A 27,535-nucleotide genomic window follows, 5' to 3' on the forward strand; every position below is an offset into this window, starting at 1 on the left:
CAGTTTCTGCAAAGACACAAAAGTCACTTGGTTTTGATGACCTAATTCATGTCACTATAACATACATGATGGGACAATATAAATTCAATTCTTTGTTTTCCTAAATCACACCTCGCAATATAGAAGAAATGGCTCAAGTTAGTAATTCTAAACGCAGGGGTGACAGAAGTTTTACAGCTTACAGAGGCCGTAAAAGCTCCCTCATTACTCTCAGATCAGCCCCTCAATTTAATTCCTTTAGAATGTGTGTTTTAATACACCTGATCCATCCACAGGACTGTCATCAAAATAAGTAAACATTCACTCAATCATTGCTAATACTGCTTATTCTGCAAACAGGATTTCAGTGGGATAGGATCAAATCCCAAATTGACACTGAACGAGAAGCAGGGTTTAACCTGGACCATTATCAAGACATCCAACCATTCCCTATTATTCACACTCACAGACTTATTATTGAGAGCAGTCAATTGACCCATTGACTTTTCCAGAGAGGGAAAACAGAGCAACAGAAGACAGAACCCATTTTGAAGTGGGTAACATCCAAAGTCCACAAAGGAAAGCCCCAGTCAGAGAAGAAACAAGTCCTTCTTGTTGTGATTCAGAATGCACTTAATGAATAAGTTTGATTAAGTACATTGAATAAAAGCTTGAGATTTTTATCATATAGGAGCGGCAGAAAAATTATCTTGGCGCCTCAGGCCACTTTCAGAAATTCAGTGCGAACCTTAAATCTGCCAGCAATTATCTGGATCTAATGCTTGTCTAATAGCAAATGGTTAAGTCAGTCAGATTGGACCTCAAAACAGTTCCCCTGCACAAAGTTAGCCCCGGGTGACTGATTGCACCAAATTCGCCGGTGGGCTGACAAAGAGTGTTGCTAATGATAAAGATTTTCATTTAATTGGAGTGAAATAAAAACCATCAGCTGTTGAGACATAATTGATACATACATGATAGCCTGGACGTGGTCATCAACATTGTCAAGTAGGCTGCATTCTATCAATCAAATTAAGAGTGCAAATTGAATTATCAGGCATTGTTCAGGCATCCCTTCTTGGGATTCCAAGCTAACATTGCTCAGAATTTATCAGCATCAACGCTCCTGATAATCTGCAGGAGATTACATCTGAGCTCTGATTGTGGAAAGTTCATGAAGAACCTCAACATAGGGACCCCACCATCAACTGTCAGATGTGACAGCATAGAGGTATAAATAGCCACACCAATTGATTCAGCTAAGGTCCACAAAAGGGGCTGGTTTTATAAACTGGACCCACTGCTGGTCAGTGCCATAAAGCTTAAGCCTCTGTTTCAAAGTTTTATTTTCAGTTTTATATGTGTCTCCAAGAATAGATGTGTGTGCTGTCTTTGGGGAGCCCATGTGCAAAAATCTCGATAATGATTGCTATAAATCACTGCTGCAAAATCCCTAGCCTCAAAGCTCATAAAATTGACAACCAAACTATGTTGACTAGTTTTCTTCAATGTTCCTCACACTACAAAAAAACGACCGTGGCAGAGGTCAGCGTGGCCCCTGCCAAATCACCCCACAGACTGGTGGATTATTTCACTCCACCGATTTTGTCTGGCACTTTGAAAAACATGATCTTCCTGAGATCTTTCCTACTTCCAATTCTCTGAACAGACAATTTACTTCATGTCAAAAAAAAAAAAAAAAAAAAAAAGCTACCAAGGGCTTCTGTGTTTAGTAGATTGAGCGCAAGCCTATATGCATGAAGCCTAAATACATGACAGCATGTGTGGTTATATTGTGATGATAATCTGTCAATCAGGCTATAAGCTTTGGACTGTCATGAATACAAAGAAGAAAAAAATCTGTTTTCACATGTTTTACAATAATTGATAAAACGATCCTGTAAATGATAGCCATGGACAAACTTTCTAAATAAGTCTAATTAGATTTTCAAAAACAATATGATCAGATTCCCATCCTACCTTCAAAATAAATTGAATTTTACTTAATCAAATTGAGCAATGTTACTTAGAATCACTGAATGAGATTGCACAAGACATTAAGTGGAGATATTTTAATAAATATTAGACAGAAAAACATGAATTTACCAGCTGTGCTGACGCACTGACAGGGAAGAAAAGACCTCCACAGGAAAAAGGCATTTTGGTTCTACAGTTCTCTCCCTCACTATTTCACGGACGTAGGTAAAAAAGGCAGGGAGAGAAAAGTGTACTGTGGACTAACCCCATTTAATCCTGACATCGACAAGGACAGGAGCCCAATACTTATGGTAATTAGAAGACACGTTTTCACACAGTCTTGTTCGTGTTGACACTGATAGATCATTTAAAGGTGATGAATGAAGACCACCAGACAAGCTCTAGGGTTTAACTGCTCAGGATCCTGTCAGGAACTTACAGTCTGTAAGTAAAACACAATACTCGATTAGCATATACGTGAAAAAATACCTGAATATTAAAAACTGTATAAAGTTGAGAGAGCAAGTATTAGATACAGCTGTATTTTCAGCTTTTCCCACTTGCAAAGCATGTAGAGGTCTGTCATTTTTATCATAGGTACTCTTCAACTGTGAGTGATGAAATCAAAAACAAAAATCCAGAAAATCACATTGTATGATTTTTAAATAATTAATTTGCTTACTGCATGACATAAGTATTTGGTCACATACCAACCAGTAAGAATTGCGGCTCCTACAGACCTATTAGTTCTTCTTTAGGAAGTCCTCCTGTTCCCCACTAATTACCTGTATTAGCTGCACCAGTTTGAACTCCTTACCTGTATAAAAGACACCTGTCCACACACTCAATCAAACAAACTCATATCTCTCCACAGTGGCCAAGACCAGAGTCCTGTGTAAGGACATCAGGGATAAAATTATAAACTAGCACCAGGCTGGGATGGCCTACAAGACAATAGGCAAGCAGCTTGGTGAGAAGGCAACAACTGTTGGCACAGTTATTAGGAAATGGAAGAAGTTCAAGATGAATGCTGCCTCCAGGCAGCTTTGGCCGGTGTCTCCCCGAGCCAGCCTTAGGGGGAGCACGGGCCAGTGTCTCCCTGAGCCGGTCCCAAGCCCCGATAAATGCAGAGGGTTGCATCAGGAAGGGCATCCGGCGTAAAATTTTTGCCAAAACAAAACATGTGAATCAATCATAAGTAGAGAGAAGGCCAGAGAGAGCTGCATTGTATTTTTGTAGACCTAGAAAAGGCATATGACAGGGTGCTGAGGGAGGAGCTCTGGTATCGTATGAGGAAATCTGGAATGGCAGAGAAGTGTTAGACTGGTGCAGGACATGTATGCTAGCTGTGAGACAGTGGTGCAGTGTGCTGCAGGTGTAACGGAGAAGTTCAAGGTGGAAGTGGGACTCCATCAGGGATCAGCTCCGACCCCCTTCTTGTTTGCAATGGTGATGGACAGGCTGACAGATGAAGTTAGATGGGAATCTCCACGGACCATTACGTTTGCAGATGACATTGTGATCTGTAGTGAGAGCAGTAAACAGGTTGAGGAAAATCTAGAGAGGTGGAGGTATGCACTGGAAAGGAGAGGAGTGAAAGTTAGTCGCACCAAGACAGAGTATATGTGTGTGAATGAGAGGAACTCGGGTGGAACAATAAAGCTACAGGGACTGGAGATCAACAAGTTGAAGGATTTCAGTTACTTGGGGTCAACAGTCCAGAGCAACGGAGAGTGTGGAAAAGAGCTGAGGAGACAGGTTCAATCAGGCTGGAATGGGTGGAGAAAAGTGTCAGGGATACTATGCGATAGAAGACTATCAACCGTAATGAAAGGAAAGGTATACAAGACAGTGGTGAGACCAGCGATGCTGTATGGCCAGGAAACAGTTCCAGTGACAAAAAGACAGGAGGCAGAACTAGAGGTCACAGAGATGAAAATGCTTAGGTTCTCCTTGGGAGTCACCAGGATGGATAGGATCAGGAATGAGTCTATCAGAGGGACGGCTCCTGATAGATGTTTTGAAGGGAGAGGAGGAGGGAGAGTGAATATATTGTTAGCCAGATGCTGGAATTGGAGCTGCCAGGCAGGAGGTCTCGAGGAAGACCAAGGAGAAAATTTATGGATGTAGTGAGAGAGGACATGAAGGTAGTTGGTGTGAGGGAGGAGGATACAGAGAATAGGGTTAAATGGAGAAGTTTGATTTGCTGTGACAATCCCTGAAGGGAAAAGCCGAAACGAGAAGAAGAAGGAAGAGGGTTTGGGGCTCAATGCAAGATCTCACATCACAGGGCATCAATGATTATGAGGAAGCTGGTCAAAATTCCACTCACTGTGTTTGGAGGAAGAAGAAGGATGAGTACAACCTCAAGATCACGATCCCAACTGTTAAGCCCGGAGGTGGATACATCATTCTTTTGGGATGCTTTTCTGAAAAGGGGACAGGACGACTGCACCATATTCAGGGGATGATGGATGGAGACATGTATCGCAAGATATTCGCCAACAACCTCCTTCCCTCAGTAAGGGCCTTGAAGATCTGGAGGCCATGCTGGGTCTTCCAGCATGACAACGACCCACACACACAGCCAGGGCAACTAAGGAGTGGCTCCGTGAGAAGCATTTCAAGTTCCTAGAATGGCCTAGCCAGTCTCCAGACCTGAACCCAATAGAAAATCTTTGGCGGGAGCTGAGAGTCCATATTGCCCAGCAACTGCCCACAACCTGGAGAGGATCTGTATGGAAGACTGGGCCAAAATCTCTGGTACATTGTGTACAAACCTGTTCAAGAACTACAGGAAACGTCTGATCTCTGTAATTGCCAACAAAGGTTTCTGCATCAAATTTTAAGTTCTGTTTTTCTGATGTATCAAATACTTATGTTATGCAATTAAATGCAAATAAATGACATAAAATGATATCATGCAATTTTCTGGATTTTTGTTTTAGATTCCGTCACTCACAGATGAAGAGTACCTATGATGAAAATTATAGGCCTCTACATGGTTTGTAAGTGTGAAAAGCTGAAAAATCAGCAGCGTATCAAATACTTGTTCTCAACACTATATATGCACCCAAATATTCAGGCTTTGACTAAACATATGGTTCTACACATTTTTTCCAGCAAGTGTCACAGCAAAAATAGTCATAGATGATTCAAATAATTGTAATTGCATACCTGCCCTGTGCTATTGAAAAAATGTTTAATAATTCTCAGTGAACCAAGAGGCTGTAAGAAAATACAGCTGATTCCATATCTAATTTGATGGTTTAATTTAATGTCGTACACATCTTACATTTAATCTGACATGAAACAATGTATTGTTTTTTCTAAGTCCAATTGGGTATTTGGTAATTTCTGTAACTCAGGGGTCAGAGAAAATCTGAATAGATTCAAATCAAACACATTGTGTTTTGCTGTGTCTTCGTGGGTTTCCTCCAGGCTCTCCTGTTTCCTCCCACGGGTTAATTGGAAAAAATTTGCCCCGATTCAGTGCGTGAGTGTATGGTTGTCTGTATCTACGGTCAGGTCAATAAGTATTTGATCCCCTTGTGATTAAACATCATGGAAAGGCCTAAAATTTTCATTATTGGTGCATTTCCATTGTGAGAAACAGAATAAAAAAATTAAAAATTGGAAACCACATTATGATTTTTTTTAAACAATTTATTTGTAAATAACAGGGTTGAATAAGTATTTGATCCCTTGCATAACAGCCAGATTTCTGACCCTCAAAGACCTGTTCCTCTGCTTTTAAAAAGTCAAACTACACTCTGCTCATCATTCTAATTGAGTTTGGTGAGAATCTACAGGACCTGTTTGACCTCTGTAATTGTTAGGCTTCTATACCAAATATTGAAATTGTTTGACCCAAGGGATCAAATACTTATTTGACCATGTAACTTACAAACAAATTATAAATCATACAATGTGATTTCCGATTCTGTCCCTCACAGTGGAAATGTACCAACGATGAAAATTTTAGAGCCCGCCATGATTTCTGAGTGGGAGAATTGCAGAATCACAGGGACTGACACACTTAATCAATTTGAAAAACAGTTACAACAGTGCATTTTTCAACAACCAAAGATTGAATCCACAAAAACACACAAAGTGCTTTACACTGGATCTCACATTCACACACACGCACACACCAATGACAGCATGCTTGGTGCTAAACCAGACCATCAGGAGCAATTGTGGTTCATCGTAGTACCCAAAGACCCTTAAGCATGCAGGAAGGAGAGTCTGGGATCAAACCTTTCAACAGACTGGAGGGGCACCGGCTCTACCAACTGACCCAAAACCACCCCTTGTGAAAATAGAACCAAATTCGATCCAGCTAATTTTAACCGACGCTGAGCCACAAGGCTGGCTCAGGAAATATGTAGTTCTTGTTTAAGCCAGAGCCCATTAATCATGGATTGGTAAAAGTTTGTTGTTTTTGTTGTTTACAGTTCTCATGAGAATGGAGACCACAAAGATGGAAAATGTGCACTTGTACTGGATGGAGCTAAGAGGGCTCTAAGGCTAATGGCTGCAAGGTTCCAAGTCACAAGACGAGGAGTCAGACTGAGAGGTACATTTTTAATGGCCGTGAGAATCCATGTGCAAGGTTTTCTGGGTAATAGCAGTTATGAGGTATGAGAAGGGAAGACGACAGAGTAGCAGACACAAAACTGGGGAGGTGTCAGTTTGACAGATGTTGGGCTCTCCATCTCCTAAAGAAGCACAGAGGAGGAAAAGGTCTTGAAATAAAACGACTGCAATACCCTCAGCTCTGTAACTCAAAATTACCAAAAGGGTCAAACCGTTACTTGACTATAGGCATCTGGGGATTTTTTTCCCCCTGGCAAAACAAATCAATGGAGTGCGAAGGATGGATTATTTTTTAAGATTCACTATTTTTTGCCCTTGCCTGTGCTTTTCCCTTCCATTTCTCAATCACCATACACTCAGGAACAATTATCCAAGTCAAATTATCAATTTCAATATCATGGATGTTAGGATTACACCCTGCCCTCCCTCCTAGTTAAGCAACTGATAATACAACAGTTATGCAAAAAAAAATATATATATATGATCTATAGACATGGTCAAGATGATCCAAAAAAACTGTCAGGAGAAAATGACCCCAGATGAAATATGCAAACCTTTTGATTTTTTTTCTTCTGTCGCCAAAGCCTGGTGTCTCAAAATGACAAAAACAATTAAGATACTGTATTTTGGATGAGCACTAACAGTGATGTTCGAATGTATAATATGAAATAATATTTCTTCATAGCTCCACTCAGGGTTGTCTACCAAGATAAGGGATTTGTGCAGAAAGAAGCCCCAGACAAAAAAGGTGCTCTAATTACAGTTGTTAAAACCCTGCATTTTCATTATACTCCAAGGTTTCAGAGAATGCATCTGTGTTCAACTGTGCTGCCATAGCAACACTGATGGAAGAGAGGCTGGTGCTGCAGTGTCGAGTTTTGCCCATTTAATTTTGCCTGGGATCCATGTTGCTGTCCATTGACCTGTTCCCTAATCCTTAACTCAATGTGACAAGCACAGGTGGACACATCTGTCAGCCTGGCATGCATCGTTTAACCCGTGAGCTAAACAGCAAAACACGACGCAGCACAGCTGGGTCCATCTGATATTATGTAATGCCGCACCACCTCCACAGGCCCTGTTCACACCACCCCTGTCCTCCTACTCCGCCTCTCACTACTGCACCATTGAGTATTTGCAGGCATCGCTGAGATGTGAGAATGAGAATGCTTCAGTGCTGAAACAACCTGTTAAATGTTTATAGACATTTCAGAATATTATTCCAATGAAAGAGTCCAATGTTATTTAACGGCATTCTTTTTTATTTGTCCATTAGCCAGCATAAGACAAATTCACACCAACATAGCTATAGTTTGTAAAATAATAACTTTTAGCTCAATACTTGGTATATTCCTTTGGACGTAGTGAGAGAGGATATGAAGGTAATTGGTGTGAGAGAGGAGGATACAGAGAATAGGGTTAAATTGAGAAGGCTGATTCGCTGAAGGGAAAAAGTCGAAAGGAGAAGACAAAGACTGGGTATGTTCCTATGGATTTCTAGAACACATGCTTGCGTTGCAGGGTTGTATCCATTACTGATCCCTGTAGTGGTTCTGATTTGAACTCTTGTGGAGAAAATAAATAAATAAAAAGTTTTGTAACAAAGCGATACTTGCCAAAAGTGAAATTGCATTTGTTGCCAAGCAACATTTGCTTATTAAATCTCATATCAGGAACCACAGAGAACCAGTTTTGCTTTGAGCTAAAACCCTCCAAACACTCTTTTCATCTAGGGTACATAGAGATGTCCAACCACAGTCATGCTGTTAGAGTCCTCTAATATCCCATAATAGCTTCACCACTGACATTTCACAGTCACACATATAATTGTTCACATTTGAACTTCTGAAGAAACTGATTCAGCGAAAAGATTTACTTAAGTCAATCACTGACTAATTACACAGTACTGAAATAAAACAGTACCACCTATAAAAAAAAAATAAAAAATAAAAAAAAAAATCACACTGACAGGGGCATGAATGCAGGAAATTTTATGTATGAGACACTGCCTTTGGTGAAAACTGTCACAAAACATAGCCTTTCATTACTCAAAAATGCTTTTGGAGAGGTGGATAAGGAGTCACCAATTGCAGGGGCCTTCACTGAAGATATCTCACTTCCTGACTAGCCTGCTGTCATCAGAAAAGTAGCGTGAGGTCAGTCAAACTCCCTTCCACATGCCAATTAATTCTTAATGAAAAACAGCGGCATGCTTAAGCTCCCACATTTCAAATCCATAAAACTCTATCAGGTCACTCTGGCTACCCATCCGCTGGAAAGACCCCGTGGAGGCATTAAGCGAGAAGTTGTCAGAGCGCCACTCGAATAGATCGGGGTGCCGCATGGTAAGTCGCCTCAGATGACTGAAGTACTTGAATGCCACAGAGTCACCGAGTAGCACAGCAGCCAAGGTCTGTAAATGTACGATAATGCAGGGGGAGATGAGCAAGCACAGAGAAGTGGAGATTGGAGGTACGCTTATTTGGAAAGAAATAGGAAAGTCAAGCAACAATTCATACATGGACACATATTGATAAATCAAATATATCAAGCATTTGTGTCTTTAAATGGAATTAGTAATACATGACTTTGAAAAGTGTTTTTTTTCTTGTTTTGTTAAATCAGTTTTCAGTAAATTTAGTGAGGGTTTGAATAATTTAACAACAGCAATTTAATAACAGCATATCACCTTTTTGCTAACTTTAGGTATTTGTTAGTTGAAAATCATGGGGCTACATGTTATAATAAATTATCCAAAACTCATGGCTAAATGTTACAAAAAGAAGCGTAAAATTGAAATCCTCAAAAACTGACCGCAAAAATCACCCCAGAAAGAAGCTGTGAAATGACTAAATATCAGCAGAGACCTAATTATGACATAATAACAACACACTGATGAGTACAAACAAATTTTTTTGTCGATTTCAATATAAATTAAAAAGTACTTTTGAACTTCATTATCATACAGGAGATTTTCCACTTCCAGACAGATCTATTTTTAATACGAAAAGGGAGATACAAAGAGTCTAAAGAATCTCAGTCTTCCATGTCATTGTCAGATCTTTTCAGGACAACTACACTTGGTTTCTGATGGAGATACAGTCTGCTTTAATTAATAGAAATAAAATTAATTAATAATAAAAACTGGTAAACAGCTCTGCTAATAATAAAAGCAAAAGACTGGCAATACAAGCCACATATCAGCCCAAATTTTAAGGGTTTATTTTTTTATTTTCTTGCTCACATTCACATCATAGTTGTGAAAAAGAAAATTAATAGATATATTAATTGTATATATTTTATATAAAACAGAAGTTCACAGGCTATCATAGGGAAAGGCTGTTCTTGTGTGTCAACATGGACAGAGCTGTACTCACCAGCCATGCCAGAAACAGACCTGTGCACTTGTTTTCACTATGGCAGCGTGTCCCCTGAGTGTGTCGTCCAACACTTCAAAGTCTGGTTGCTCAAATAATCATTAACAAGTGCAGCCCTGAATAAATAGTTTAAGAACCTCTGTAAACTAGAAGGTAAACACACACCTCAAAGATAGGAACATAAACACACACATACCCTGTATAGAAAAGGGGTGTGGTTAGTGGGGGGGCAGAGATTTGTTTTGTTCTCCAGCAAGTTGAGCTTATATGCAGTTGAAAACTATGAGGTCATCCCTATTGTGTACACAGGGCATTCACACACACACATTCTGATGTGTGCCACTGAACACCCAAGGCTCAGTTAATAGCGCGAGGGGATGAAAATGGTGAACTGTAAGTAAATTTACTACGTACGTGGCATTTTACAAAATCCATTTATCTGCAGTCTGATAACCCAAAAGCGAAACTCCACCGAGCCTCGCATGGCAAAAACCTTAGAAGCCAAAGCACCCCCAACAAACACACATATAACTTACAAAATTGCATGAGCAAAGTACTCAGAAAGGTTTCAGTGAGCTCCACAGATCATGACAAGCCACTTTCCTGTTATGATTTCTGCTTCCACCACCTGCAAGCCAGATGTAGAAAGTGTGGGCATCATCATATTTTCAGGGGGAGAAAAACTGCCTAAATGTCCACTTGAGCCAGTTGTAGCTTTGCGGCAAGTGTATCTGGTGATGAAGAAGGCAATGGAAGTGTCAGCATTGGCAGTTGCTCTACTACCAAAAGGATATTTCCAGCATCTATCAAGCGACAAAGCAAAAGAGCCTCTAGCCTCTAGGAATCTGTAATTTATTAGATCACTGTATCAATCTCATAAAGAGGACTCTTTTTGAAACCAAGGAGGACAGCTGTTTGTTTCACTATCAAAAAAATAATAGATCTTTCATAGTAAACAAGACTGTCATTCTGCATACCTAAAACAAAATTGTCTGGCCTTCATTTATTCATACGTTTTCACACACGCACCTGCTCCAAGGGTGCATTTTCTTCAGTCATGTTGCCCTTAGATTTTTATTATTTTAGTATTTTATTTTATTAATTATAATTTCCCGCAAGGGACTTTATTATTCCCTTGCGGGAAATTAGATTAATTACATCAAAAGTCCATGTTGCTCATCAGACCTCTATGTCTCTAACAAGACGGTGAGCCAGAGTAATTTACACTGTATACTTCACAATGGGTCAAAAGCTCACATAGTACATATGTAATCAATGTCCATCCAGCCAAACATCTTCTGCGACTTATCCTGCGCTAAGGGTCACAGGGGATGCTGGAGACTATCCCAGCTATCAGCGAGCGAGCAGCGGGGTACACCCTGGACTGGTCCCCAGTCAATCGCAGGGCCACACGCAAGTACAGACACACAACATTCACTCACTCGCTCACTGCAATTTTCCCAATTTTTTTTTTTCCAATGAACCTGCTGCATATTTTTGGAACTTGAGAGGAAACCAGAGAACCCAGAGGAAACCCACGCGATGTGCGATGAGGCTGAAGGGCTAACCATTGCACCACCGTGCTGCCTGTAATAAATGATAATTGCCGGCAGTGGGTCTGATCTACACCTATTTTCTGCTTCAATTTTACCACACTTCCAGCAATATTCAGCTATGTGTGTTGCCGACACAAAAAGTAGTAACCAATCTAATCCTTGCCAGTGCATAATAACTGGCAATTGTTAAGAAGCAAAATACATTCACCAGTTAGATGCCAAACAAATGCAATCCACATAATTGTAAAGGGTTGTTTTAGATATGCTACGGAAAAATTTAATATGTCATAATTCTGTGGTAAAAGCAACTATTGGGACTTACATCACCCAACTGTTAGAAACAATATAAAATCCCAGAGATATCTGTCATTATATTTGAGGTAACAGTGATTCATCTGGTTGCCACTCAGATTTTTCTTGTGATGTCGTGTGTGTGTGTGTTTGTGTGTGTGGCGGGGGGGTGGGGGGGGGGAATCCTTTGTGAAGGAATCCCTAGTTTGCAAGGATAATTTTCCTTGATTATAAGATCTAGTGAAGCACAAACTAAATAATGTGGGTTTTAAAAATGACTGAGAAAGACAAAGCCATTTGCCTTGAAACCAAAAATGAGCACCACATCCACCTGCTAGCTGCTCTGCCAGAGAGGAATTCACCACTATAAGCATTATCTCTGGTTTTGTGTCAGCGCAGCAATCTGCAAAGCGGGAGGATTTTAGGGGGTTCAGCCAAAAGCTGCAGCAGCTTTTCGTGAAACAAGATGGATTTACTTGTTTACCCACCCTTACAAAATCATGAACTTCCTTAGAACCCAAAAACCAAAGCAAGAAGTCCTAACAAAACAATTTTTTTCTCAGAAGAGACCACAATATATAATTCGATAATACTTTATATCAATGAGCAGCAGAGTAAATGTTTATTTTTTTATACACTAACACATGAAAACCCTGTAGTAAAGGGGATAAAGGAATCAAAAACTAAAATCAGTCCAGAATGACCCACAGTAGAAATGACACAAAAATTACCACACAATTACCATTGTTCAACGATTTAAATAGAGAATCAATGATGATTGGATTTGTAATAAATTTGATAGCTTGGTTGTTAACGTTTCTGCATATTTAGTGCAATGCACTAGAAATAAATAGTTTTAAGGGACGCATAATTTTTGAGGAGAGTGTAAATAGTGCTGATAACCTCAGAAACTGTTAAAGGAATGAACAGATGAAAGAGTGAATTTTCATGACTGAGTTGTTTAAGTGAGTGTCAACTCACATTTCAGCCTGGATCTTCATACTGTATTAAAAAAGACTTTTTAAGAAAAATCTCCGAAGCAAACAGAAAGATCAACATGACCACAAGATTACCCGTTTGGTTTGTTGAGGCTCATCGCTGAGGGAAAGAACCCGAAGCTGACCAAAAAATTGACCCGTCAAATGCAGCGCACTAAGTTCATCTGGCTTTGAAACTCAGAGCAAACACCTATTGCCGCGAAGTTAGACTATTCTCTCCAAGCCACCACTGTGACAGATCTGTCATGTGTTCCACAGCACAGACATAAACAACATCCCTCATACTGTCATCATTATACAAAACATAAACTGCTCTGGAGCGTGTCAATAATATGTTGTGAAAGCATGTGGTGAAATCTGTATTTTTTTGTTTTTATTATCAAAAAAAGGAGAGGAAAAACTTACAGCAAACTCAAGACAGCTTTACTTGCTTTGCATTGTAACCATTTCCTTGGTATAAGACAGGCAGCTCCATCCAGCAGGGACCAACGGCCAGGCAGATGAGTCTTCGTTAAATCCTCCGCTTCGGTTTCCAGTAAGTCTCGTGGCAGGCATCAGTGGTGGTCGCCCTGCAGCTGCACATGGGCAGAAAAGTGGGCAGCCTGTCAAGGTATTCATGCTTTTTCAGCTTTTATTTTAAATAAGATCTAATCCACCCACTCATCACCCCCATCACCCTGGGGCTCACACACTTGAGCATGATGATTTACTATTATTAGTGTCAAACTGGGGCACCAAAAATGCGCATGTCACATATTATCTTATTTTACAGTATTTCACCCAAATAATTCATGCATTAAAAATGTTTCACAACATCAAAATGCTTGAATGCTGACAGAGTCCCTTGAGGGGGTCAAATGTTTGATAATGGTCACAGAAAATTACTCCTGGTCCTTGCATTCCAGATGGCATGTTGCCCAGCAAATTAGAAGACATAATTTGAATGAAACCAGAATATTCTGCAGGGCATTAATGCCTGTGATAGGTAGCCCTTAAAAAAAGAAAAAGAAAGAAATACATTATATAATCCTGAAATGTGAATATTCATAGGCTTATTAAGGAAGTCAGAAAACAAGGGTATTGATATTTATGTTTGATATAGAAAAAAACGGTGTGGTAACAGACTAACGAGTCCCTGTGCATATCAGTGTGTAACAATCAATTAATCACAATTAATCTTACCATAATGCATTTTCTGTGACATTTTATAAGGATTTGGTACAGGATTATGTCCTAGCCATAGACCCAATCAGTCTGAGAACGTGGACCCAAGTAGTGTCACAGTTGCCATGGTTTTAGCTGTTTGACTAAACAAAAGCTGGTTGCCTGCTGTCACTTGCACACAATATTTGTATTCTTCCCCCTTTCATCTGCTTTTACCCAACCTTTCAATCTGTAAACATACCAAATGTGATGTTTAAAACTTCAGGGGTAAATATCATGAAGGTTTCAAATATTCATGTTTATGGTCGACTTATTAATAAGTGTGTGTTTCTATTGTCAAAATTCCTTAGTTACCACAAAACAGACCAGTTGTCTCGTTTGATCCAGAGTAGTGAACCTTAAGGTCAACAGGGGGTTGGTTAAGCAAAAGTGAGTAACCATTAACACCAGCTGGTGTTCTTGGGTTAGTCACAATGACATCAGTTCAGTGCTGAAATCCACTTTTCATCACTTTGATGCAGATTGCCTAATTTTCAACCACGATGCAGCCATGTTGCATTGGTGCACATCCAGCTGTGTGAGCAATTGTCTCTTGCTTAAGAGAAATCAGCAATCGTGAACACGTAAAGGACATTTGGTCCAGAATCATTACCGAAAACAAAAGGGACTCTGTCAATGCCCTCATGTTCAACGTTTGATATGCATTTATATATGGACGCAAGTGTCTGTCCATCCCCAGGGTTCATTTTCTACACAATTCTGCACATATTCAGGGAGCTTGCAGATGCAAAGCTAAAAGTAGCCATTGCAGCATTACCTCCGCATGTCCGCCCATCCCAGTCCATTGGTGTCTACTGTCCTGTCACCTTTTCTGTCTCAGAATGCACATCATCACAAGCTCCTCCACCATTGCCATGTTTGTTAGAGTGTGAAATGGAACGCCGAACTTGAAACTCAAACCTTGGCGGTGAACTCTGAACTGCCCTCTCGCGGATATGTTACATAACAGCCATGACGAGGTAATGCACACAGGGTAAGAATGCAGACAGTAACATTTGACAATGTTTGTAATGGATGTACATTTATATTACAGAAAGTGAGCATAAAGGAGCCTTGAAACTAAATACCAAGACAGACTATCATGTCCATGTTCAGACCTACTATTAAATCTTAGATATCAAATAATTCAAGCAGTTTCCTGACAAATGTCAAAATATGGAAGGTTGCAATCAGTTTTGTAATTTTCCCAAATAACAAAGAAAAAGCAATGTAGATCAAATCACACCAGGGAGAAACAAGCACTTAAATAGCAAACCCCTTGGTGACCCACCAAGGGAGAATTTTTTAAGCTTTGGTTGAACTTGGGAGACAGATGACAAGGCAGTTGGGAGTTTCAGCTGCACTTTCATACACGAAATGACATTTACAAATCTTGTAAGCAGGCTCACTCTTGCAACATCATCTTAAATAAATCCTGATAGAGGAATCGCGAAACACAAACCCATTTTGGATGCACGAATAACCAATGCACGCTCCAGCTGCATGTGTCAAACATTTCAGACCATGTCTCTTCCACATTGGGGTCATGTTTTCATAATATTTATACAAGAATCTCAATATGGTCACTGTGATGATTAAACAATCTTGGGATTTCTTCAGATCTGAATATCTTATTTGTTTTAAAATCTGTCAAAATCACAAACTGCCCTCATTTTAATTTTCAGATCACAGGGGAGAACAATATTGGTTGCAAATATCAAAGCAAACTATTGATCCAGTCACACCACTCAATCCTGACTAAAGTCACTGTCTAAAAATAATGTGCCAGATGAGGTAAAATTGGGAAATTGAGAGAATTCTCCCAAAAGGGAAGAATAGCTGACAAACATTATTTACATTACAATTTTAACATCTGTCTTAAAAAAGTTTTACAATGGCTCATTTCAATGCATATCATTTTTTTAAGCTGTTCATTGGGCGCAATTTAATAATGCCAGTAACCAAATATCACCGCTCTCCAACAACCATTGGCCAAAAACAGTTCACACTCAAACCAAACTAACTCATTACCTGCTGTGGACCGAGCATCCTTCTGTTTCTACAAGAATTATGATTCCCTGTCGTTGCTGAAAGTGTTCAAGCTTTGTTCTCATCATATCCAGGCTGTTCTCAAGGCTCTCCATCTGTGCAGTATGTTCCCTCTGTTATTTCAGCATGGATTACCATGCCCAGTCATTGTCACTGTTTTTTTGTGTGTTTTTTCATGCATCTGCCATAACTGAAATCTGAGGGTTTGTTTTTTTTTAGAATCTACACTGTGCTCATGTGTTATAATGCAATTATACCCAGTTTAAGTTGATTATTTGCACAGATGACTAAATTGTGAAAGAGAAACAGAGTCTACACAACCTAAGCTTTTCCTGCGCCTTTGGCGGCATGTATTCAAACATGTTACTGAACAATCAAGTAAATAATGAAAGTAGTTTTTTCACTGTTTGTGTAGAAATATATTTTATTGCATCTCACCCCATATATTTAGTTGGTTGTCAGAGACAGGTGTGCCGATCACAACCATTCAAAGGATTTTGTACATTATTTGCAAGCATGAAAATGGACAATATTAGCCTTCAAATTGTCATGAGATTTTGTGTTTGAAAAAAGCTGATTAAAGGCTTTCTAGGGCACTTAGAGCATTTTACCACACACAGTCTGTCAACCACGTGACAGGCACAGGGACAAGTTATGATGGTACGCTGGGATGCAAGCAAAGCTTTGAATTCATCCATCCATCTTGCCAAAGACACTGAGAATTTGTGGGAAACACATACTACACACCCTTGTAGGTTTGCACTTTTAAACATTTCTCTCTGGGGCAAGCTTCTTTCAAAATGTAACAGCTCTTCAGTGTAACCTCAGTCATAATAACTTTTGCTGGTGCACAAAGGAGCAATATACTACTGTAACTTGTTGCTTTCGGAGGCCCTATGCCGCATCCAACCAAAAGCTTTAATAGGGATTATGATCCAACAATTGCTTAAACCCATGGATAAAAAGAGGTGTGCACTTGCACATATCAGATAAGACCTGACACGGGACATTTGCTATGTGGAAACAATTCACAAACAGCTCACTTGGACATCAAATGTGTTCGACCATGACATAAGCAGGCTTCATTGTGGTACACTCCAACCCATAAGGTTTCCCCTGTTCACTATTTCAGAAAACCAATAATATTCTCTAAATCCATGAGGATTTAAAAAGACAGCTTAGTTACTCTTGTTTCTCTTTAATAGTTTGCTCTGATTGTGATCTTCTTTTGTTTCTCAAAGTACCAACAAAACAAATCAAAAGTTTCCCTGCCATTACTATGACCACTTCTCACATGAGGAAAACCATCATGCATTCTAAATATCACACTAGTAAAAGCACAACACAATCATCTAGAAAAGCAGTGTCAAATTCAGGATCAGGCCAGTAAACAGGTTTAACTTGGTCCTCTAAGCAAAGAGATACCCAGGTTTCAGGAGTGAAATAAACAATAGGTACATTGACAATAGTAAATATGCCATTTTTGCCTTGTTTGTAAATGCCAGAGTAAGTGTATCTGCAATTATATCAGCAACTATAGCAGGCAGTGACACATCAAACAAGACATTCTTCAAATATGAGTAACAATCTTCAACTTATGATAAAATATGCACAGAACCCCGCCCCTTCAAAACAAAAAAAAATTGCCTGGTCTTAATTCACTCTATCCAGTGGTCTATTTTCCATATTGAAGTTTATGTCTTATTCTGGTATGTCTCAAGGCTCGACCCACCCCAGGACCTTCACACAGGGAGTGGGGGGGTCACATTCCAGTCTGCAGAAGACAGACAGTTGAAGAGGGTGAAGGGGAGGTTTTCAGAAACACTGAGAGAAAGCAAAGAAATTAGGGGTGGGGGTAAATAGGGGAAGATAAAAGATAAGATGAGGGAAGTAGACAGAAATGATGAGAATGTCAGAATACTGACATGCCTTCCACAACAGGAAGGAAGGAAGGTGATGAACGACACTGATGGGAAACGGGGTGCATGGGGGTATGTGGACAGAAAAGGTTCGTCTAGACAAAAAAATTCTACCACTAGTTTGATAATCTGTGTTTATTAGAGTCATTTTTAACAAAAGACAAGATGATTAACCATTAGTTAAGCTTGCAGTGTCACTGCACTGACACTTAACACTGTTCCCATTCTTTGAAAAGCTCACTGAGATATCAGTTCTGTGATGCTCATGGCTCCTCCTTTAAGGGAGCTTTAAGACTTGTTACCTCCCCACCCTTTGCTGATGCTGTTGAAAACAGTTTGGAACTGACTCCACCTTCCAAAATTCTGTGGCTGAGATTTCACAGCTGTCAGAAAATAGACCAATTACAACATTTATTAGCTTTTAGTGATAGCATCTTTTGCTGCAAACATCTGTGAGGCCAATCAGGACAAGATGATAGGAAAGAACCAGTAAGTTGTTGAATTGTTGAAGCCCTATCTTCTGTAAACAACAGGCATGCGATTTATGACAAATGTTTAATCCTGACTGCACTGTCCAAAACACAAACACGAAATCTTGAAATGATATAGATACAGTTGCGTTACTCAGAGGATCCGTACATCAGAAGACATATATTTGTTATTTTTGGCAAAATTACCGACCAAATACAAGGCAGGGAGAGGGAAATTAGGACTCTTGTCTTGACAGTGCTTGGCCCTGTATATTTCTTTTTTCACAAGCCCAAAATTCAATGGGTTCAATCTGTCTGTTTATATAAAGAATAAATCCAACCTAATAATCTCAGTCCAAGCGATTCATCATGAACAAATCTGACAAGGACTATCTCTCACCCCCGTGTTCTTCGTGTGTAAAAAGGACGGCTCATACATGAAAATGGCTGTCAGAATTCCCTCATGCCAACAGTTCTACTTCTCAAAAACGTTTTGATAGTCTCTAAACTGCCCATCAACTAGCCTGCCATTTTCTTTTTTCCTGTTTTCCTTTTCTCCCACCTCCCTCCTTCAGCCGCTACATGTGTTACAGAACATGTGCGCCTCCACCTACACACTCACTTTCAAAAGCCTACTTATTATTGTCAGTGCGATTCAGCCTCCAGATCTGCTCAGCCTTGGCATCCAAAGGTAGTGAGGAGAGAGGGCTGAAGGCACGTGATGTTTGACTGTTTTGGGGGGTTGTTGGTGGAGGGCAATAGCTACCAAAGCAAAAACAGAGGATGCTGTAGAAATGGATCCACACAGGCAATTCCTCCCTAATTCTGCTGTTGTGTTTCAAGTTAAGAACTTTTCTAAGCCAAGACCACCCTGTGAATGCTGATAGTTTCTTTGAAGGGTCCCTTTAGTTCTTGTCAAAGGAGTTCACGGTATGTTTCTGTGTGTGTGTGTGTGTGTGTGTGTGTGTGGGGGGGGGGGGGGGGGGGGGGGGGGGGGGGGCTGTATAAGCCCCCTAAAGGGCTGAAGCTGGTAGCCTGAGGACAAACTCCACAGGTGGAGATGGCGGTAATATCAGAAAAAGTAGCGCCGCCTTGGGGAGAGGTGGGGGCATCTTAACAACACCTCCAAGGGCAGGAGGCAGTTCAGGTACAAGCATCCATTCACAGGCTTGCATATGCAAATGTAGGAGCAGTTTGGGATTAATCCAGAGTTTGAGCAGAGTGAGTCATTCAATGGGTTCCATGGTTATAAAACTTGAAGCCACTTTCATTTGTAAATGTTGCAAGGCTTTTTACGTGAGACCACACCGAAAACGAATACATAAATTAATTAATTAATAAATAAAACAGGCCACCATTTTAAAGGATGGTGTTGATATTGGCAAAAGATTAAGAATCTAGTTTGATCAAAAAATACAAAATACAAAAATAAATCCTTCAGGGGAGTGACGTGCAGCGCAGTGACAGGAAATGCACTGTGTGCAACGGCTCTGCTTGCCTTTCAATCTACAGAGGAAGGAGCTGCTCCAAAGAAATGAAATATTTCTATGAAGCTCCCTCCGACATGGATATTATTTCACACACGCCGGCGCGGCGCGTCCACATCCGAGCGATGGGATGGGGGGGGGAGACGTTAAGACAGACAGGAAACCGCAATCGCGGCGGCGGCCAGCCATCCCAATTACACAGCAGCCGCGCAGGAACCAAACCAAACAATTGGCTTTATCTGATGGGTCATTTCTGTGAGGTTTCCTGTTTCTTTAGGGTGACCGAGACGCCCCAGTCTGCACGGATAAGATAATTTAATCCTTTTTAATGCATTATTATATTTATATTTTTTGCACGCTGAAATAGCGGCAGGCATCTGAAAGCAGATTTCATAGCTCCTAGTCGTGACGTTTTTCCGATTTGAGCTGTTGACAGCTAGCTAAACTTTTCAGAATAGTTTCTCCCTCCCGAGCGTTTCACTGAATATCATAGAACGTCACAGAAGAGCGAAGGATAAAACCGAAAAGGAGCACAGGAGTTGAATAAACTCGTACTTGACAATGGGAAATATATCGAAAATAAATACTGATATTGCCAGTCCGTATCGATGTCGCACTCACCTTTATCAATTTCCACCTTGTCGGCGTTTCTGGAAGGAAAATGTCCCACCCTCCCCACTCACACACCGGGGCTTCAGCCGTCGCTGTCGTGAGGGGAGAAAACAAACAAAAACGCCTCTCTGGGAATGAATTGAGGGCAGAAAACGTCTGTTGCTCGTCACGTTGGGGTGCGCTAATGCCGTCCGCCCGCCGAGCTACCGCCTCCAGGTTTGTTCAAATCAGAAGTTCATCCAAAGTTGCAGGCGCTTGGCTCCGCCCTGCGACTGCCATGACGTCACCACCGCCTCTCAAACTCTGCTGTCTTTCTCGCGATCCTGGAAGCAGATGAGCGACGATCACCATTGCAGCGGGCTCTGGAAGTCTCGCGATAAGAAAGGGGAGCGCGAAAAGGAGAGGGGATGCTACATTTCTGGGGTGCGGATGGAGAGAGAGAGAGAGAGGAACACGTTGCTCTGGCAACAAAACCGGATTGCCTTTTAATTCTCTTTTTTATTGTTTTTTTGCCTTTTTTTAGCTCTCACAGGTAAGGTAAGGATTAAACTTGCAAATTTATAAAATCCTCCATAACCTATGATCCAACAAATACATCATTTGCAGTTTTGCACTCAATGGCATAAAAATGACTAGGATTTTTAGGACGTTTGGCTAAAGATGTGGACTGAATTGGCAGTTAATGAAACTGTATCTGCAGTCAAACAGACACTGCTCTTGAGTTAAAGGAATTAGAAACTTAGTACTTCCTACTCTATACTACACCACTGAAACCCATGGTGGATGTAATGGTCACCTGAGCAGGGAAATGACGGCCTAATAACTGTGACTAAAATACGGAAGTTTTTTTTTTTACTCATATACATACGTTAAACATTTAATCCAAGTCTGTCAAGGTAAAAAAAAAAGAAAATACAAAAGACTTTTCGGATGTCAGCCCAGATATTGAAGTTTTAGGGAATGTAATGATGATTGGTGAGACATTGGAACAAGGATATGCAATCTGTTTAAAGGAGAACATTAATCATTGATGAAATGTTAAATGTATTTAGGTCCCTTTGAAATATATACATCATTATCCATAAATATTGTCATGTAACTCCAACGCAGTGTAACATCTGTTTATAACTACATTACAGTTTGACATGGACTATTCATTGTGCAGTATTCAATTAATCTATTTGTTGGTATTTTGTCAAGTCTTAAAATAGGCATGATAAAAGTTCATAGGAGGCAAATGACTTCTTGCTGAATGCACTGTTATTGTTTTAGTATTTTCTTTAACCAATTTGTTTATTGCCTTTTGCAAAAGGAAATAAGGAAATATAACATATATACAAACATATAAACTTGACTGAAGACAAACACAAAATAAATGGTTTTGGAAGCACTTCCTGTGTGTTTACAGTATCAGCAGATACTGTAAAGATGTTTTTGAGCAGACAATATAAACTGATATCCTGCGTAACATAAGTCTGAGATAATAAACAGCACTGAGAAGTAGCAGTGTCCTGTTTCAGGGCCAGTTTATAATGTGACATCATATCAGTGAATTGCATCACATGTTGGCAGAAAAATCTTGCATTTTTACCCAGTACCAAAGGCATTTCTGATTTGTATCACAAAAATTAAAGTATTGGCGCAACCTGATATTACTACTTAATTTATGCTTTATACCTTGGTATCTTTAGTAAGGAGAGAAAACATTTCTGAGCAATCTGTTTTTTACATTTAAAACATATTATGTCTGTAAGATATTCAACCAAAAGCAACCATTCTCTGTACAAATATAAGGACTTAAAAGCCATATGGCCTCTTTTAAAAGTTCCACCTGCGTGCTTTCTTCACATACATTAATTATTACAGCATAAATGTTTAATTAGATAAGATAAAGGATACTGCAGCAATTAAAACCAGCTCAGCATGACACAAGAGTGGGTGAGTATTAAGAGAGTCTTGGGAATTTATCCGGCAATCCTACATATTTACCTATGAATAGTTGAAATCGTGTTTCTGTCTCTTGAAATTGTTTCTTTTCTCTTTTCATCTTCATAATGCTTCATTCAGCTTCCACCAATCATTTGCCCATCTGTGCTTGCTTGTTCGCATCCTTGCCAACAAATTCGACGACTTGATTTTGCCTCTATCTTTTATCAAGGTATCTATTATTTGAGAATGTCATCCAGGATTACATAACAATCTAATAAAGAAAAAGGAATGGAGATTACTGTCATTAAAACCGCTCTATTCATGTGTCTCTATGGGTCTTAACACTTCCCACCCCATTCTGTCATGGGCGGATATTTGTGTAGGTGGTTTGTATTGTTCTGTGGTGAAAACTGCTCCCCCGGGATTAGCTCAAGTAGCCTAAATGGGTTAGCCACAGAAAGAAATTCAATATAAATTAAAGCAGAGAAAAGGCACTTCACCGCCAACCAGTCAGAGGGAAAGTATCCACTGTCCATGCCAATAAAACATCAAGGTGTCCATGCTTTGGTTCTAGAACTTTCTGCATGACAACTTAAGGACAATTTATCCAGTGGTGGAATTAGGTTTGTTCAGCCAAAGAAGCTCTCTTCTTTTCTTTAATCCTTACTTTGAAAAAAAGGATAAAATGCAATTCATCAAAATGCTATCAACAAGACTGACTTGCAGGATCAAAAGATTTATTTGTCATCCATTGACCCCAGCCTCTGTGATCAGTGGTGCAAAAGGGAAAAAGTGAATGTGTGTGTTTTTCTGACTGTGTGCATGCAATTAACCAGCTGCTGACATTTCACTGATTGCACAACACTTCAGGTTTTCACTGTCAAGTTATTACATACATGTTTAATATGCATGCACAGTGTAATTGGGGCAAAGCTCTCACTAACTTGTTGCAAATTCCTTTCTACAAAGGAATTACAAGGTATGAACTGGGCGCTGATTTTATTATATAGATTTAGAGAGATTGAGATTCAAGAGATTCAAAGCCTTTATTGTCACATTTACAGTGTAGAACTGTGTTTCCCTGTACAGTGAAATTCCTACTTTGCTGTCTGAAATGCATTTGGATATGTGCTGATAGGAAGAGTGTAAGCATTATTATAAATATGATTATAGATATGAATATGTCAGTTTTGCCTCTTCTGCTCATTGTGGATACTTAATGTGTGAGAGTCACAACAGATATTGGCATATGAATCAATATGTTTGACCAATCTGACAAAAAAAGTCAGATCGGTCAAAATACAATTTAACTGTATGACTAACAATTGGACAAATATGGGTTATTTTTTTATTCCTTTTTTTTTTTTTTGAGTAAGAATCCCAGCAGTTGTTTTCCACAATAATTCAGGGTATAATCAACGCCGTTCAATTTTCATTCAGCTCTCTTTCAGCTGTTCGTAACACCATTCTAGTTTTCAACAGACCATTACATGGTTATAATGGACCGGAATAGTTTTGTCACCGCTTCAATATGACAACAGACAAGTTGCAGTGTAGAAGTGGGTCACAAATGGTAACGTCATTGTGGTTCCTAGTAGTAAGGAGTAAACACAATATGTGATCCCCCCTTTCTGCAGGTTATAGTGAGCTGTCAGAGTCTCACAGTTGCAGCAGCCTTGGCCTATAGACCGTATAGAATCCTTGATCTGCTCTCTTCACAGTATGTCAGACTAGTCTGTTGGAAAACAGAAATCTGAACTGGCAACTTTGAAGTTCAGCCTCTCGTCCCTTATTCTGCAAACAGGTTTCTTTCACAATGGAATCATATTTGACGGTAGCAGTCTTTACAATCTAGCTGATATAAATAAATATAAAGATGTCAAATAATGAAGCCAAGAACCGGGGGTGGCCACCGACAGGATACATGACCGCAGTAACCCAGAGAGGGAGCGGTGGAATTCCTGGCTCTGTTGCCCCTGGAAGCAGGGGGATGAAAAGAATAGGCCCCATTCACAAAGTTCCACTCAAGCGGTGCTCCTACACTAATAGAGATTGACGTGAAGAATAGGCGACAAGTTGCTTTCACATACGCTGCCTCCTTTCACTCCAGAGGCGTATTGCAGACAGTGCGCTCTGAAAATAGGCTGATTCTGATGCGTTTGTTTTTCTTAAGTGGTATCCACTCGGTCATGAATGGTGTGTGTGTAATTAGTTTTGCTGTACATTGTTATGACGATATTCATTCTTGGGTAAGTGATGGGAAGACGCTACAGGATAGGGAGAAGTAGACAAGTAACTGCTGACGGTCTGTGTTAATGTAATGGAAAATAAGATTTTCCATTCTCAGCCCAAAACTCTTTAGAAAGAATGACAACATGCGCAGCCGAGTGACTTCTCTAAAAACCAATGCCGTATGAATGTTATCACCCAATGACTATGCTAAGAAAGCCAAATAACAGGAGAAAAAAGTCCACTGCAGCAAATAGCTGTGTTACCCATAACCTTATATACTTGTTTGTTAGACCCACACAGCTTTGGGCCCACAGCTGAAACATACACGTTAAGTCCTGTAAGTTAAGTTGAAAAGCAAGTGCTGAAACCAGCACAGACTGGACAGGAACAAATGTTAAGAACTGACTAATGATTCGCAATTAGTGTATTTTGTGGGAGTGCGTTCAAGGATATCCAGACAGATCAGATCTTGAGATTCATGCCACTGTGTTTAAGCTGTAAGGTTACCCTCACATGCTGTCTTGCAGGGAATGAAAAAACAAGATCACTTGCCATTCATTGTACAAGTTCTATGCAGTTCCAAGTACAGCAACACGTATACTTAAGACTTGAAAAAGGGCAACGCTACAGAGGGAAAGGGACATTATGTGTATATGTGCAGCATGTATAGACATATCTATGTGTGCGTGTGTGTGCTCTATTCCTCTCCTTTTCAGTAACATAGGTGTAATATTAGATGAGCAGCAACTGACGCGTCAGTCAAAAGATGTACTGAACTATAATCCTCTGTTGCAGCCTCTGTCTGTGGAGAGAAGGAACTCAGAGAAATCTTTCAAGATATGTTTGAAAAGGTAGAGGCAAACACACACACACACACACACACATATCCTACCCCCCACCCCCAAGAGAAGAGCTGGAGCAGTGTGACTCACGCCGGTGTGAAGGCACATAGGAGAGGTGGGAGGATGACATCACAGCACCCTGCAGAAGAAAAGTGCCTATATTGGACCCTGGTCAAGAATGCATAGAGGGAGCACATACCGAGACACACACACACAAACACACACACACGTACACACATACACAATGTGGCTATACGCACGATCTCTCCCTCCTCCACAGCTCAATCACACCGATCACCCCCAGCGCACGTGTGCACAAACACACATGGATCACATCCTCACCAGAAATAACACCGGGTGTCCTGAGGAGACATTGGGGCTGTTATGTTTTTGATTTCCAGTCTCACATGGAAGGAAAGGGAAGAGGCGAGCCAGTTGGCCGGGATCTGGATGCACTCTGACAGGATTTGGGGTTCTACACTGGAAAACTTGGAAGAAAAGACGCAGTAGAGTCCAACAGATGTGAAGATGCTTCATCTCCTTGGTGCCTGAGAATATGGATCTGTAATCAGCATGTTCACTCCCTCTTGCTCAAGCCCAGATTTTTCCTCTGTGATGACAGCTCAAGTAGAAAGTGATCATGATTAATCGTCCCCCGTTTCTTAGTGTTCGGAGACTTGGAAGCACTTGCATGCCCAGTGTTTCTAATGAGTATGCGGAGAAAGAGGTGAGATTAGAGCAAGATCTGTAAGACAAGTTACTAATGCACAGATTTACCCACTTGGTGGGTATGAACTAAATTTATCCATGCGGAGGAAAATGTGCTTCAGTCATCATCATCAACCTTCTAGGCTTTTTCCCGGAGCTTTCAATCACCTCGTGCAATTCTGATCAACAGCAGATGTTGATAAATGAGCACAGTCCATCCTGTCATACAATCGTAATTGCCTTTTACAAAAGATTGGATTCAGTACTGTCGAATCTCATGAAAAGAGGTATCTTTTCATTGAATGCATTATTGACAGTTGCTTAGTCACATATATGGATGGAGCAGATTTGGCAGGTTTTGCTGTCACCTGCTGCACCTTTGGCAATTTGTAAACCGGTAATAGCACTGTTGTCCAGGCCAATGGTGGCCAATTTTAATGATCTGACCTGGACTGCATCATGTGTAAATTTATGCAATCACTCCCATGTCATCATTCCCGGCCAAATATTTTCCTCAGGAGAACCTAACCGAGGCCAGAGGTGGGCCATAAGGTATCCTAGACAAGCACTCAATAAAACAAACCCAATAATGCCAGCTTTATGCAAGGGTGAGGTTACTATGCTGCGATTTGCCAGACTACGTTGTTTGCACAGATGTCAAAAAATCTGCACTCCATCAGGTCGAAGTCAAAACAGAGGATTGGCAACAAATGACCCTAAATTTGCAACATGCTATTGTGCCATAGCTGTTTGAAAACCTCAAGATATATAGACAGAAAGGATGAAAAATACCTCCTAAACATGCTCACAGCAGCATTAAAAGTCATTTCTATCAGGTGGTTAAACCTGGATCCCCCTATATATAATTTATGGATCCAAACATTTACCAGATGGAGCAAATTATATATTCATTAAGATTTCAGAAGGCCATCCTTATTAAACGATGGGCACCTGCCACATCTTTACTAATACAATAAGGTTAGAATCAGAGAGTCATAGACTGGCACTGGACATAAGCATCATATCCTTTTAGATTGCCTATGTAGAGTGGATTTTTTCAATTTAAATATATAATTTTTTCACACATCCCCCCTTTTTTTTCTCACCCCTGATATTTCTGTTATTATTTCATATCATGACATAATCATGTCATCTTATTATATGTGGTATATGTACCTGTCATATTGCCATAGAGAAAGAACTAAATAAAAATTGAGTTAAAAAAAAAAAAAAAAGATAAAGTGAGTTAAGATTACAAGAGGAATGTTTTCAAAAACTTCTGAGGGGTCTTATCTGGTACTTTTACT

General features: G+C 40.1%; 1 protein-coding gene across 4 annotated transcripts in view; it reads right to left on the bottom strand.

Moving 5' to 3' along the window:
* The window catches only part of sipa1l1 (signal-induced proliferation-associated 1 like 1), an 82,107-nt gene extending 61,388 nt beyond the window's left edge, over window positions 1–20,719 (bottom strand). For all 4 annotated transcript variants that reach the window (XM_086167044.1, XM_086167042.1, XM_086167043.1 and 1 more), the window contains exons 1-2: window positions 20,527–20,719; window positions 13,183–13,352 (exon numbers count right to left, since the gene is read on the bottom strand). The gene's annotated coding sequence lies outside the window, so the exon portion shown is untranslated. The remainder of the gene's footprint in view (window positions 1–13,182; window positions 13,353–20,526) is intronic.
* Window positions 20,720–27,535: the final 6,816 nt, after the last annotated feature.

Source organism: Fistularia commersonii, chromosome 20 (assembly GCF_037954325.1).
Source record: "Fistularia commersonii isolate RoL2024-O1a breed Wild chromosome 20, RoL_Fcom_v1.0, whole genome shotgun sequence".
NCBI classification, from domain to species: Eukaryota; Metazoa; Chordata; class Actinopteri; order Syngnathiformes; family Fistulariidae; genus Fistularia; species Fistularia commersonii.